The sequence below is a fragment of the Vicugna pacos genome, chromosome X, assembly GCF_048564905.1.
Source record: "Vicugna pacos chromosome X, VicPac4, whole genome shotgun sequence".
NCBI lineage: Eukaryota > Metazoa > Chordata > Mammalia > Artiodactyla > Camelidae > Vicugna > Vicugna pacos.
The window spans coordinates 77,837,768-77,852,447 of record NC_133023.1 but is presented as its reverse complement, the minus strand read 5'-3'; the positions used below and the strand labels follow the sequence as shown (position 1 = coordinate 77,852,447).

At 37.6% G+C, this 14,680-nt stretch overlaps 1 non-coding gene across 1 annotated transcript; it reads left to right on the top strand.

Moving 5' to 3' along the window:
* Nucleotides 1-2,812: 2,812 nt before the first annotated feature.
* Nucleotides 2,813-2,974, top strand: LOC140692073 (U1 spliceosomal RNA). The gene has a single exon (XR_012067654.1). It is a non-coding gene; the product is annotated as a U1 spliceosomal RNA (small nuclear RNA).
* The last annotated feature ends 11,706 nt before the right edge of the window (nt 2,975-14,680 follow it).

Here is a 14,680-nt window from a genome sequence, read left to right as displayed (position 1 = left end):
CATATAAAGTGCCTCTGGCCTAAATTAATTCTGTAAGTGATCATTTCTGTCCCTCCATGGAGGTTAATTTCCTCTGCTTCAACTGAGACCCACATTAACCGCCCCCAGGACAGTTCAATCCCTACGGCCTTATATCTAGGCCTCCAGGCTTAAGACAGTGGATTTCATCTCCACCATAAACGTTAAGACCAAGACATTGGGGAGAGGGTTGTTTGAGTACCCTGTTAGCATGGCATTGACACTGGGGGAACCAAAACTAGATATGTGACCCAAGAAAAGCTTTTAACTCTATTACAAACATAATAAGAGAAATTGAAGGGAAGTTAGAAAAAAACCTTTGTCTATCTCAAACATAAATGTCACATGTAAAGGAATGTGAATTATTGGGAAAACATTTGGAACATATTTTATAAGCAAATGTTTAATATTATACAAATAAATCTGATTAGTAAAGAGCATTGTTTTAAGTCTGTTGAAATCATTTAAATAAGAACTATGAATCACAAACATATAAAGATTAAACAAATACAAAAACAATTATACATGCATGTATGTATGAGTGTACATATATTTATACTTGCATATATACATAAATATACATATATAACAAATGGAATATAGTATATACATACTGTGAGCAAAATCTGGAAGAATACATATGTTCATATAAACCTACTTACATAGTACTGTGCACAGAAAAATATAACTGGGGAATATAAACTCATTATCAAGGATGCACATCTTGCTATGTAACAAAAAATTACACAGAAAAATATTTTCTATAACATATGCACATTCTTGCACTTCTTTCATTTTAGAAAGAAATATATTAATTTGAAATCAGAAAAATAAATTATGTCAATTTTTACATTATAGTATATACCTAGTTGGGAATTTCATTACAAAAATGGTATCTGTGTATGTGGCTTAACTCTATATATCTAAATCTATATTTTTTTCACATTACTCTTGTCTCTTAATCACACACATACAATTTTACTGTCATAATAGAAGCAGGGCACTAAGGAAAAGTTCTTGCCACTAGATTGAATGTACTTGGGCTCTATCTCACCCTTAATGCTTCATTTGCCACAAAAATTTTCAGAAATTTCCATCTGATGGGCATCTTGCTCACTTCCTCCTTCAAACACTTCCTGCTGAGCAACATCCAGGCTCCCATTCGAGCTTTGCTCACCAGATGTCCCAGACCTCCAATTTCTGAATTTCCTCCTATGAGAAATGTTAGTTGGGAAAAGGAAAGAAAAATCTATTAAAAGTTTCTTTGCACTATGAGCGATGAAAGAACATGTAAAATAAAATCAAGCCCAAATTGCTTTAGCTAGGGATTTTCTTCTTGTCTATGGTTTCACAGACAGAAATCATAGTAATAATATTAGACTCCTTTTAGAGGGCTGGAGGATATTATAGGCCTGAGGTGAGAGTAACAAGGGCAGAAGGGGTTCAGGTCCATTCTACAATTGTCCCAATAACTTTCACAAAGCTTTTCCCAGCAGGACAAACTGCTGGGTAAGGGATTTCCACTCTGGATTCTCTAAAAGGATGACCCAGGTACAGGGTATTTCCTTCCTGTTACATCTGGCTAGTGTCCACCCTCTCCTCTTCTGCTGACTTAGCCTCAGATCTCAGCTGAAACTTCACTTCATGTGAGAAATCTCAGGCATACGCTACTGGTTTGACTACCACTGGGCATCTAGTGACTCCACCACCTTTACCATCTCCAGATACACTTTTCATGGGAAAGGGGGCCAAAGACTGTGAGCTCAAAATTTTTCATAGGCTGTAGCATCGCACAATGGACTGAAGACACTGAAGTTTTCAAATATCTTATCTGAATATTCATCTAAAATTCTCTCTTCCACCTTTGAGCAGGGCACTGGGGACACGAGTCAGTTCAGCAATGAAACTGCAGAGTTTTTCCACAGACAGCAGATGGAGTGTGTACTTCAGAGAAGCTGTAGAGGCTGCAGATTGATGCTCCCTCCTCTAAAAGAACCTAGGAGAGTAGTACAGTAACACTCTGATTTTTAGCAGACATAGTTCTGCATGGCAAAGACCAAATGAACCTTCCAGAGGTAGAATTGCAGGTTTGGACATTTCTAAATAATTTGCTTTGTGGATACTCTTAGATATATTTCATTTGGAAAACAGTAAAAAAAAAAAAAAAAGTAAAATACCGAAGGAAGCAAAATGTTCCACTAATCCCTGATAAGATATCATCATTTTAATATTCTCATTAATCATGTGCATAATATGACACTGGGTTGTCTTTTAATCATATAACATTTAATCCTTTTGCTATAACTCCGCTCCACATTGTGATTCATTCTTTACAGATGAGGAAACTGAGCCTCAAATTTCAGGCCTGGCTGGGACTAAAGCATTTGTGTGTACTTCCCTGCCTTGTGATTTCAATAAGTCCTGACAAGGACCCTATGGGGAAGAGAATCCTCACTTCCTGAATGGTGAACTTGAGGCTTGGGACCTTAAGGTCACACGCTGCCCCATGTCATGCTCCTACTCCTTGGCTAATTCCAGACTGGAACCCATGTCTTCTGAACCTGAAACTGTTACTTTTCCTCCTGATTCACTCAGCTTTGCCTTAATTATGGGTACAGGTATACCTTGGAAATATTGTAAGTTTCGTTGCAGACCAGTGCAATATAGCAAATATTATAATAACGTGAGTCACATGAATTTTTTGGTTTCTCAGTGCAAATAAAAGTTATGTTTACACTATGCCATAGTCTATTAAGTGTGTAATAGCATTATGTCTTAAAAATGTACAAACCCCATATTTACCTGGCAGGGGAGATAGCATGATCATGAAGGTGGTTTTCCCAGGGCAAGGCTCATCCATTGCACTCTGGATGTGCTGACCCCTGCGATTTCCCCAAGTGTGAGAAACAACTGCATAATTTGTGGTAGTGGGGGACTGTGTTTGAGCTTTCCCATAAAAAAATGTACAAACCTTGATTAAAAATACTTTATTGCTAAAAATTGCTAACAATTTTCTGAAACTTCAGTGAACCATAATCTTTTTGCTGGTTCTTGTGTCAATTTTTATGGCTGCTGACTGATTAGTGTGGTGGTTGCTGAAGGTTGGGCTGGCTGTGACAATTTCTTAAAATAAGATAACAATGACATTTGTTGCATCGACCAACTCTTCCTTTCACAAATGATTCCTTCATAGCATGTGATGTTGTTTGATAACATTTTACCCACAGTAGAAGTTCATTCAAAATTGAGGTCTATCTTGTCAAAACCTGCCACTATTTTATCAAGTAAGTTTGTGTAATATTCTAAATCCTTGATTGTCATTTCAACAATCTTCATAGCATCTTCCCCAGGAAGAGATTCTGTCTCAAGAAACAACTTTCTTTGCTCATCCATAAGAAGCAATTCCTCATCCATTAGTTTTATCATGAGATTGCAGGAATTCAGTCACATCTTCAGGCTCCACCTCTAATTCTAGTTCTCTTGCAGTTACTTCCTCCACTGAAGTCCTGAACCTCTCAAAGTCACCCATGAAAGTTGGAATCAACTTCTTTCAAACTCCTGTTAGTGTTGACATTTTAACCTCTTCCAATGAATCAAGAATGTTCTTAATGGCATCTAGAATGGTAAATCCTTCCCAGAAGGTTTTTAATTTCTTTGCCCAGATCCATCAGAGGAATCACTACCTATGACAGTTAAAGCCTTATAAAATGTATTTCTTAAATAACAACACTTGAATGTTGAAATTACTCCTTGATCTATGGGCTGCAGAATGGATGTAATGTTAGCAGGCATGAAAACATTTTTTAACATTTTTTTACTGAGTTATAGTCAGTTTACAATGTTGTGTCAATTTCCAGTGTAGAGCACAATTTTTCAGTTATACATGGACATACATATATTCATTTTCACATTCTTTTTCACTATGAGCTACCACAAGATCTTGTGTATATTTCCCTGTGCTATACAGTATAATCCTGTTTAGCTATTCTATATAATGAAAACATTAATCTTGCTATACATTTCTATCAGAGCTCTTGGGTGACCGGGTGCATTATCAATGAGCAGTAGTACTTTGAAAGGGATTTTTTTTCCTGAGCAATATGTCTCAACAGTGGGCATAAAACATTCAGTAAGCCATGTTGTAAACAGATGTGCTGTCATTTAGTCTTTGTTGCTCCATTTATGGAGTATGCATAGAGTAGATTTAGCATAATTCTTAAAGACACTAGGATTTTCAGAATGGTAAATCAGTATTGGCTTCAACTTAAAGCTACAAGCAGCATTAGCCCTGAACAAGAGTCAGTCAGCCTGTTCTTTGAAGCTTTGAAGCCAAGCGTTGACTTCTCCTCTCTGACTATGAAAGTCCTAGATAGCATCTTCTTCCAATATAAGGCTGTTATGTTTACGTTGAAAAATCTGTTATTTAGTGTAGCCACCTTTGCTAATGATCTTAGCTAGATTTTCTGCATAGCTTGTGACAGCTTCTACATAACCACTTTCTGCTTCACCTTGCACTTTGATGTTATGGAGACAGCTTCTTTCCTTCAACCCCACGTACCAACCTATTCTAGCTTAAAACTTTTCTTCTGCAGCATCCTCACCTCTCTTAGCCTTCACAGAATTGAAGAGAATTAGAGCCATGCTCTGGATTAACCTTTTGGCTGAAGGGAATGTTGTGGCTAGTTTCATCTTCTATCCAGACCACTAAAACTTTTCTCATATCAACAATAAGGTTGTTCTAAGACTGCAAAGATAATGAACTTGAAGAATGACTAACTCACTCTCTCCCGTGAATACACCAAAAACTACATCTACATACAGAACAATTCATACAGAATACCTACTGAACTTTGGCAGAGTATCTCTTACTTTGAAAATATAAGAATTCTCACAAAAATGGGTAGAATAGCCAAGACATGGAAGCAACCTAAATATTCATCAACAGATGACTGGATGAAGAAGTTGTGGTATATCTACACAATGGAATACTACTCTGCCATAAAAAAGAATAAAATAATGCCATTTGCAACAATATGGATAGACCTGGAGAATGTCATTCTAAGTGAAGTAAGCCAGAAAGAAAAAGAAAAATATCACATGGTATCAGTCATATGTGGAATCTAAAAAAAAAGGACACAATGGACTTATCTACAAAACAGAAACAGACTCGCAGACTTAGTAAACAGTCTTATGGCTGCTGGGGAAAGGGGTGGGAAGGGATAAATTCTGGAGTTTAAGACTTACAAATGTTAGCCACTGTATATAAAAATAGATTCTATAAAGTTTCTTCTGTGTAGCACAGGGAACTATGTTGAATACCTTGTAATAAACTCTAATGGAAAAAATATGTAAACAAATATATGCATGACTGGAATATTGTGCTGTACACCAGAAATTGACACATTGTAACTGACTGTACTTCAATTATAAAGAAAGAAAGAAAGAAAGAAAGAAAGAAAGAAAGAAAGAAAGAAAGAAAGAAAGAAAGAAATAATTTTTTTTTTTAAAGATCAGTGCAGGACCTGTCCCTGGGGAGGGAGTGGCAAAGAAGGAGAAGCACCCTTACCCTGGGAAGCCCCCTTTCCAGTGGAGAAAGTTAGCCGGGACAGAAAGGGAGCTTCAGATGCTCAGAGGAGAAAGCAGAATCCACTTGGCAGACAGAACTAAAAGAAACCAGCACAGAGAGTCCCTGTGATCCCTAGTCCAAGACACAAGCCAGCAGTGTCAGGCTGGGACTGGCTGCTGGAGCTCAGGTTTCAGTGGACGAACCCAAGGAGAGGATGGAGAGTACTGGGACTGATTGCCTAGAGGCAGCCTCAGGTGGCTGGAGTGTGGTACAGGCTGAAGCTGGGAGAGTGAAGATCAGGCTAGGTCTCTCCATAGAGAGCACCACTGTTGGTGCATGTGGGAGGAGAGGTGCAATGCAGTCTGGCCATAGCAGCTGTCTCCACTAGCCCAGAGGGCATTGCTTGGCACTATTGTTGGCACACATTCTCGCTAGAAGAGAGGTGGGATTCAGATGCAGCCATCTTCTTGGCTTGCTCTGGAGGGGCACAATCGCTGGTGCACAGCTCCTGGGCAGAGGTAGGGCTGAAACCTGAATCCATATTGATGGGTTCTGCAGCTTGGCAAGTGGGACTGAGACTTGATCCTAGCCCCAGGCAGAAGTGACAGGTTTGTTCCACTGGTGCCTTTGTGGACCTCTGCATCTGAGACAAATAAGTAGTGTTCTGGCATGTGAAGGGGCAGGTTTAGTGTTAACAGCAAGCCTGCATACTGTACATGGACACAGGGCTGGGAACTTGGCTGACTTTGTGGTGCATGATAAATCCAGGTGTGTGACTGCATCCTCACTGCAACAGGTCCTAGTGTTTGACATCAGCAGATCTGCTCTGATGGCTCTGCAGGCACAGAATCTGGGGGACACCAGAGCAGGTCACCAATATTCTCACAGTTGAGGCATGGATAAGGGCAGCATCAACAAAGTGCACTTTGTAAGCCTGCATAACAAGTGACAAACAACACCACAGAGGGCACTCACTGGTGGATATCTCCTGTGGAGGAACACTCAGTGGCACCTCTTCCAGTGGAAGCACTCCAATCCCACCTACTGCACACTGCAGTTCAGAAATGGGTCTGGAAGCCTCTATTCCAATAACGGGGAAACAGATCCAGAACCTGTCAGGGCTGTGACAACCACAGAGCAAAGAGGAAGCCCTACTCTACAACCAGGGCAAGCTCTGGTCACAACACCAACCACACATCCAATCAAGGGGATAATAGCCAACACACATGGAAGAAAAACGTGCCAACCATCTATACTAAAAACAGCCTTCATGACAAAATTATTAGATGAACACAGACTATGCAGGAAAGCTCCCATTTTAAAATTTTTCTTGAAAAACAGCCCTTCAAGGCCACAGTAGATAACTGTTACTCCTAAATTTATAGAATCAGAGAAATATAAATAAAATGAGGAAGCAGAGGAACCACTCTCAATTAAAAGAACAAGAGAAGTCCCCTGAAAGAATGAACAATAAAATAGACCCTGACAGTCTACTAGATCCTGACTTCAAAAAGGAGGTGATAACAACACTAAAGGAAATAAGAGAGACTATCAATAGAAATGCAGAATACTATAAAAGGAAATAGAAACTATAAAGAGGAGCCAATTAAAATCAGAAGACTCAATGGCTGATATCCAAGTACAGGAAGCATAGAAGATCCCAAACAAGATGAACCCAAATAGATCTATACCAAGACATATTGGCCAAAGTTAAAGATGAAGAAAAGATTCTAAAGGCAGCAAGAGAAAAACAAAGAGTTAGTTACAAGGGAATCTCCATAAGGCTTTCAGCTGATTTCTCTACACAAACACTGCTGGCCAGAGGGGAGTGGCAAGATATATTCAAAGCCCTGAATGAGAGAAATCTGCAACCTAGGATACTCTACCCAGCAAGATTATATTTTAGAATAGAAGGAGAAATAAAGAATCACAGTCAACAAAAGCTAGAAGAATTCAGCAGTACTAAACCTGTTGTAAAAGAAATATTCAAAGGTCTTCTCTAAATAGAAAAGAAGGAGGAATCCATAGAAAATAGAAAACCACAATTGGAACTGTGATAACTATAATGAACAGCAAGAGAATAAACATGAAGATATAAAAGAGGAAATCAGAATCATAAAATGTGGGAGTGGGGAGGAAGAAAATGTAGATTTTTTTTCTTTTTGTTTTTCTTAGGGTGTGTTTGAGTCTATATGACTACCAGTCTAAAGCAAACAGATAGAGTAATGAGTTAACATACTTGAAAAACAAGGTAACCACAAATCAAAAGCATACAATAGAGTCACATACACACAAAAAAAGAAACCAAGCTAATACAAAAAGAAAAAATCAAATCACAAAAAGAAAACTAAAGGAACAAAGAAGAAATACCAAATCAACTGGAAAACAAAGTTTGACATGGCAATAAACACACATCTATCAATAATTACCATAAATGTCAATGGACTAAATGCTCCAATCAAAAGACAGAGTGACAGATTGGGTAATAAAACAAGAGCCTACAATATGCTGCCTATTAGAGACCCACTTTAGGACACACATAGATTGTAAGTAAGAGGATGGAAAAAATATTTCATGCAAATGGAAATGACAAGAAAGCAGGAGTAGCAATATTCATATCAGACAAAATAGACTTTAAAACAAAGGCTATAAAAAATAAAGAAGGACACTACATAATGATCAAAGGAGTAATACAAGAAGACAATATTACACTCATTAGCATATATGCACCCAATATAGGAGCACATAAATATATAAAAAAAATACTAACAGACATAAAGGGAGAAATCGATGGGAACACAATAATAGTAAGAGACTTTAACACCCAACTAACATCACTGGACAGATCTTCCAGACAGAACATCAATAAGGCAACAGAGATACTAAATGATGCAATAGAACAATAGGACTTTGTTGATATTTGTAGGACATTAGATCCCCCAAAACAAAATGTATATTCTTTTCAAATGTGCATGGAACATTCTCTAAGATAGACTTTTGTGTCCAGATTCTCAGACACAAAAGAAGCCTCAACAAATGAAAGAGTATAGAAATTATTTCAAGCATCTTTTCTGACCACAATGGAATGAAACTAGAAAACAACTATATGAAAAATAAAACTCGAGAAAAAAAGTAACTGCTGGAGACTAAACAACATGCTACTAAAAAACCAATGGGTCAATGATGAAGTCAAAGAAGAAATTAAAAAATACCTTAAGACAAACAACAATGAAAACACAACCACACAAAATCTACTGGATGCAGCAAAAGCAGTCTTAAAAGGGAAGTTCACAGCAATACAGGCCTTCCTCAAAAAAACAAGAACAACCTCAAAAAAAAAAAAAAAAACAATCCAGCCTAACACCTAAAAGAATTAGAAAAAGAAGAACAAACAAAACCTAAAGTCTTCAGAAGGAAAGAAATAATAAAGATCAGGGAGGAGATAAATAAAATAGATATTTAAAAAACAGTAGGAAAAAACAATCAAACCAACAGCTGGTTTTTTGAAAGAGTAAACAAAATTGACAAACCTCTGGCCAGGCTCACCAAGAAGAAAAGAGAGAGAACACAAATAAAACAAAATAAGAAAAGAAAAAGGAGAAATTGCAACCAAACACCACAGATATTCAAAAAAACATAAGAGATTACTATGAACAACTATATGCAACACATTGGACAACTTAGAAGAAATAGACAAGTTTCTATAAACATACAGTCCACCAAAACTGAAGCAAGAAGAAATAGATCACTTGAACAGACTGATCACTAGAAGTGAAATAGAATCAGCAATAAAAGACCTCTCTGCAAATGAAAGTCCAGGACCAGATGGCTTCACTGGGGAATTCAATCAAACGCATAAGGAAGAGCTCATACCAATCCTTCTCAAACTCTTCCAAAAGACTGAAGAGGAGGTATTATTCCCAAACTCATTCTATGAAGCCACCATCACCCTGATACCAAAGCCAAAGAGACTACCAAAAAGGAAAATTACAGGCCAATATCATTGATGAACATAGATGCAAAAATCCTCAACTAAATATTAGCAAACAGACTCTAACAACACCTGAAAAAGATTGTACACTATGATCAAGTTGGATCCATCCCAGGGACACAAAGATGGCTCAACATATGCAAATCAATCAATGTGATACACCACATCAATGAAAGAAAGGCCAAACATCATAGGATCATCTCAATAGATGCAGAGAAAGCATTTGACAAAATTCAACACCCATTTATGGTTAAGAACTATTACCAAAGTGAGTATAGAGGGAACATATCTCAACAAAATAAAAGCTATTTATGACAAACCCACAGCCAGCATCATACTCAATGGTGAAAAGTTAAAAGCCTTCCCACTATAATCTGGAACAAGACAAGGGTGCCTACTGTCACCACTTTGATTCAGCATATTATTGGAAGCCTAGCCATCACAATCAGGGAAGTAAAAGAAACAAAAGGGATCCAAATTAGAAGAGAAGAGGTAAAATTGTCACTGTATGCGAATGACATGATACTGTATATAGAAAACCCTAAAAGCTTCACACAAAAAGTACTAGAGCTGATAAAAGAATTTGGCAAGGTAGCAGGATATAAGGTTAACATACAGAAATCAGTTGCATTTCTTTACATTAACAATGAACTATCAGAAGAAGACAGTAAAGAAACAATCCCTTTTAAAATCACATCCAAAAAATTAAATACTTAGGAAAAATCTGACCAAGTAGGTGAAAGATTTATACGTGAAGAACTACAAAACACTGATTAAGGAAATTAAAGATGACTTAAAGAAATGGAAAGATAACCCAGACTCTTGGATTGGAAGAATTAATATTGTTAAAATGGCCATAGTACCCAAAACAATTGAAAGATTTAATGCGATCCCTATCAAACTACCCAGGACATTTTAATAGAACTAGAACAAATACTACTCAGCCATAAAAAAGAAAGAAAGAATGCCACCCGCAGCAACGTGGATGCACCTGGAGATCTTCATTCTAAGTGAAGTAAGCCAGAAAGAGAAAGAAAATTGCCATAAGATCTGTCTTATATGTAGACTCTTTAAAAAAAATGACACAAATGAACTTATTTACAAAGCAGAGAGAGGCTCACAGACATAGAAAACAAATTTATGGTTACTAGGTTACTAAGTGGGGAAAGGGGTAGAGGGATAAATTGGGAGCTCAAGATCTCCAGATACTCACTATTGTATATAAAATAGAGAAACAACAAATTTCTCCTGTATAGCACAGGGAATTCAATATCTTGTAGTAACGTATAATGGAAAATATGAAAACGAATATATGTATGTATATGTATGACTAAAACATTACACTGTAAACCAGAAATTGACACAACATTGTAAATTGACTATATTTCAATAAAAATTTAAAGAAAGACACATGAACCGCCCCCCATTGAAAAAAAAAAACGATAACTGTTTTGTTTTCTTATCCTTTCTATGTTCACTGGAGTAGCACTTTTCATTTCCTTCAAGAACTCTTCTTTTAAATTCACAGCTTCAGTAACTGTGTGGTGCAAGAGGCTTAGATTTTGGTCTATCTTGCCTTTTAACGTGCCTTCCTCACTAAATTTAATCATTTCTAGCTTTTGATTTAAAGTGAGAGATGTGCTACTCTTTCTTTCACTTGAACACTTAGCGGCCATTGTATGGTTGTTAATTGGCCTAATTTCAATATTGTTATGTCTCAGGGAATAGAGAAGTCCGAGCAGAGGGAGAGAGATTGGGGAATGGCCTGTCAGTGAAGTAGCATGAACATAGACAATATTTCTGGATTAAGTCCACCATCTTATGTGGGCAAGATTCATGGTGCCCCAAAACAATTACAATAGTAACATAAAAGATTATCTATCACATATCACCATAATAAATAAAATAATAATTAAAAATTTGAAATATTGTGAGAATTGCCAAAATGTGACATAGAGACACAAAGTGAGCAAATGAGGTTGGAAAAATGGTACCAATAGATTTGTTGACACAGGGGATTGCTATAAACATTCAGTTTGTAAAGAACACAATATCTGTGAAGCAAAATAAAGTGAAGCTTCAAGTATGTCCATAATAGGAATTTGCATTCATTTTAAATAATGTGGAAAATAGATTCATGGTTGGAGGGAAAAATGCAAATAACAGGCAAACTACAAAACACTGGCAAACACAGTTAAACTATTTGGGTTACCCTTACTGACATTTGAAAACTATGTGAAAGCTGGTTTCAACTTACAGTGATGATCTGAGACACTCTTTGTTTTTATTTCTATTGTTTTAAGCCATATTACTCAGATACCATTTTTTATCAGAGAAGGAAAACTATATCATTTGTCAATAAAAATAAATTAACAATTTTAAGAATATCATTGACAAAATCTAGGAATAATATGTGTTTCTCAAAAAGGATTTGTTTTCTCTAAATTAAAGAGTTTAATTTTAAAGTATTGCAATTAAAATATGCATTATTAGACGTTTGCCAATGGGTAACACAAGCTATACGAACTGAGGTCAAAATTAAGATGCCATCATTCATACTCATAGATACTTTGAACAAAACCCTTGAATCTCACTAATTTGATGATGCACCAAAACCCAGATTAAGTATTGTCCATTACTTCCTCAAAACAAATACAGTTGGATGCAAAGCAATCTTTGCCCTCCCATCGAGAAAATCCATTTTCAGGAGCTAGGAAAAGAAATGATTTGGCAAAAGGCATGAGTACAGGGTGTTATTTTAAAGTGCAGAGGTGAATAGTCCCAGTGGAAGGGAAATTGACTTTGTACTGGTGAAAGAACAATGTACGCATCATACAGTATATTGAGCTCTTAACTGACTATGAGAAGAAAATGGTTGAAAACATCAAATACAACAATGGTCCCCAGTAGAAATCCCAGGTGTATGTGATAGTGCCCTGTAGGAGTATAAACAGCCACATCTCACTTAGTCTAACTTGATCCTTAGCCTTAACCGGCTGCCACATCTAGGATCTGCCTGTTGCGTCACTTCCTTACATGGAAACAGCCCCTAGCCCTCGATATCATTACAATTGCATAAAGAAGAGTAAAATACCTAAGAACACATTTAACAAAGGAGGTAAAAGTCCTGTACAGTGCAAACAATAAGACACTGATGAAAGAAATGAAGAAGACACAAATAAATGTAAAGATATTCCCTCTTCAAGGACTGGAATAATTAATATTGTTAAAATAACTGTAATACCCAAAGCAATCTACAGATTCAATGCAATCCCTATCAAAATTCCAGTAACATTTTTCATGGAAAATTTGCTCACTAAAACAAATAATTCTAAACTTTGTATGGAACAACAAAAGATTCTGAGTAAGCAAAACAATCTTGAGAAATGGTTTCACGCAGTCCAGGTCCTTGTGGAAGTTGTGGTCACCTCTGTAGATCCCCCTTAATTTACAAAGAGGAGGACATGATCAGAGACTCCCAAAAGAGGAGCTGGGCGGGACAGTGGGCAGGATTCATGGGGCTGGATGGGAGGGAGGGCACGGGGAGTCCATCCTGACTGGAGTGAAAAGTGGGGACTCCCAGGGGAGCATTCAGGGCTCAGAGGTGGGACACTCCAGGGGCATGAGGCCATCCAGGTGTAGGGCTGATTGGGGAAGGAACACACTTGCTTCTGTGGGATGCTGCATAGTATCCCCTGGATACACTGAAATGGCACAAATGATGGGAAGAAGGAAAGTGCCCTGCTCGTCTGTCTCTGGTCCACGGGGGCAGGTTCAGAACCAGGAGCACTGACAGTCGTGAAGCTGAGTTGATGCTCGGTTCCCTCAATCTCCCTCAAGGGGAAGGACTTATGACTAACGGGTCCCCCAAGCCCTCTTTAGTTTCTCTCTGACTCCAGGCCCCAGGGGCTCCCATCAGTCAGTGAGGTTCTCCCTCCCTTCTGGAGTCACATTCTTAACCAGAACACTCTGTCCGCATGTTCACTCTCTCCACGCTCTCATTTGTTTCATCTCGGCATCATCCCAGAGATCACTTAGGTTTTCCCCTCCTGTGTTGTCTCAACTTCTTTCATCAGTTCAGTGAGATGTATCACACCACACTGCTCTGACCAGTTTATCCAAAATTTAACATTCCTCTTCACCACATTTTTCATATTGATTTTGTGCACTTATAATTTCTGCAGGGCTAAAATCTGACACAACCAAAACCTGGTCAAAAAAGACAGTGATTGCAGGGAGTTAGTTCTCCTGTGTCCAGACTAACACCCAAGTCCCTTGATGGCTTTAGGGAATTTGATCTGATTTTGTATTATAAGTGTTGAGCATGTGTACATTTTCCTTTCCTTTCATTATTTTTAGTTGGGTAAGGAAGATACTTGAAAGGATATTTCATTCTCACGTGTTGATTGCTCCTAGAGATTGTCTGAATGATCCTGTGACTAAACTTTTACCCTGAATCCTGATGTTTAAGCATTCTTCCCTCTAGATGCTGTGGGGATGAGTGCTAGGAGATGTCATGCAGATCCTCACCTTTTTCTACCCTGTGAAGTACACTGCTTGGCTAACTGCATGGTTAAATCCATTAATCTGCCTTCATTTCAAGAGACTTTATTTGGAGGGTAGGGAGTAAAGTATGTTGTAAAACTACTTTCAATTCAAGACTTTAGCTAAAATGCTAGGAAGTGGAGACACTTCCTAACTGCTGAATGTAAGATTTGTTTAGACAGATGCCCTTCTCCTAGGCATCTGTAATTTTCCTGCCCAATTAGGATGGTCATATGGTAGATTCATAAATTACTTCCAGAACCACCCTATTACCTAAGTCCCTTGGCTAAGAGATGTTCCCCGTTCTGACCCTGAGCCACTTTCTTATGGAGAGGACTAGGGATACATATTTATTCATTACTGTGGTTTTCATTTCCAAATGCAAGACACTTTCATTGTAGAAAAAAATGAAAAATGCAGTTAGGAAAAAATCACTAAAAATCCATAAAAGCTTATTACTCATGGAAAAGGGTTCTTAACCATTGAGTATATACTTATATTTCAGACGTTTTGCTATATAAATATGACTGTTTATTTTTAAGAGTAATAGTGAGATAATT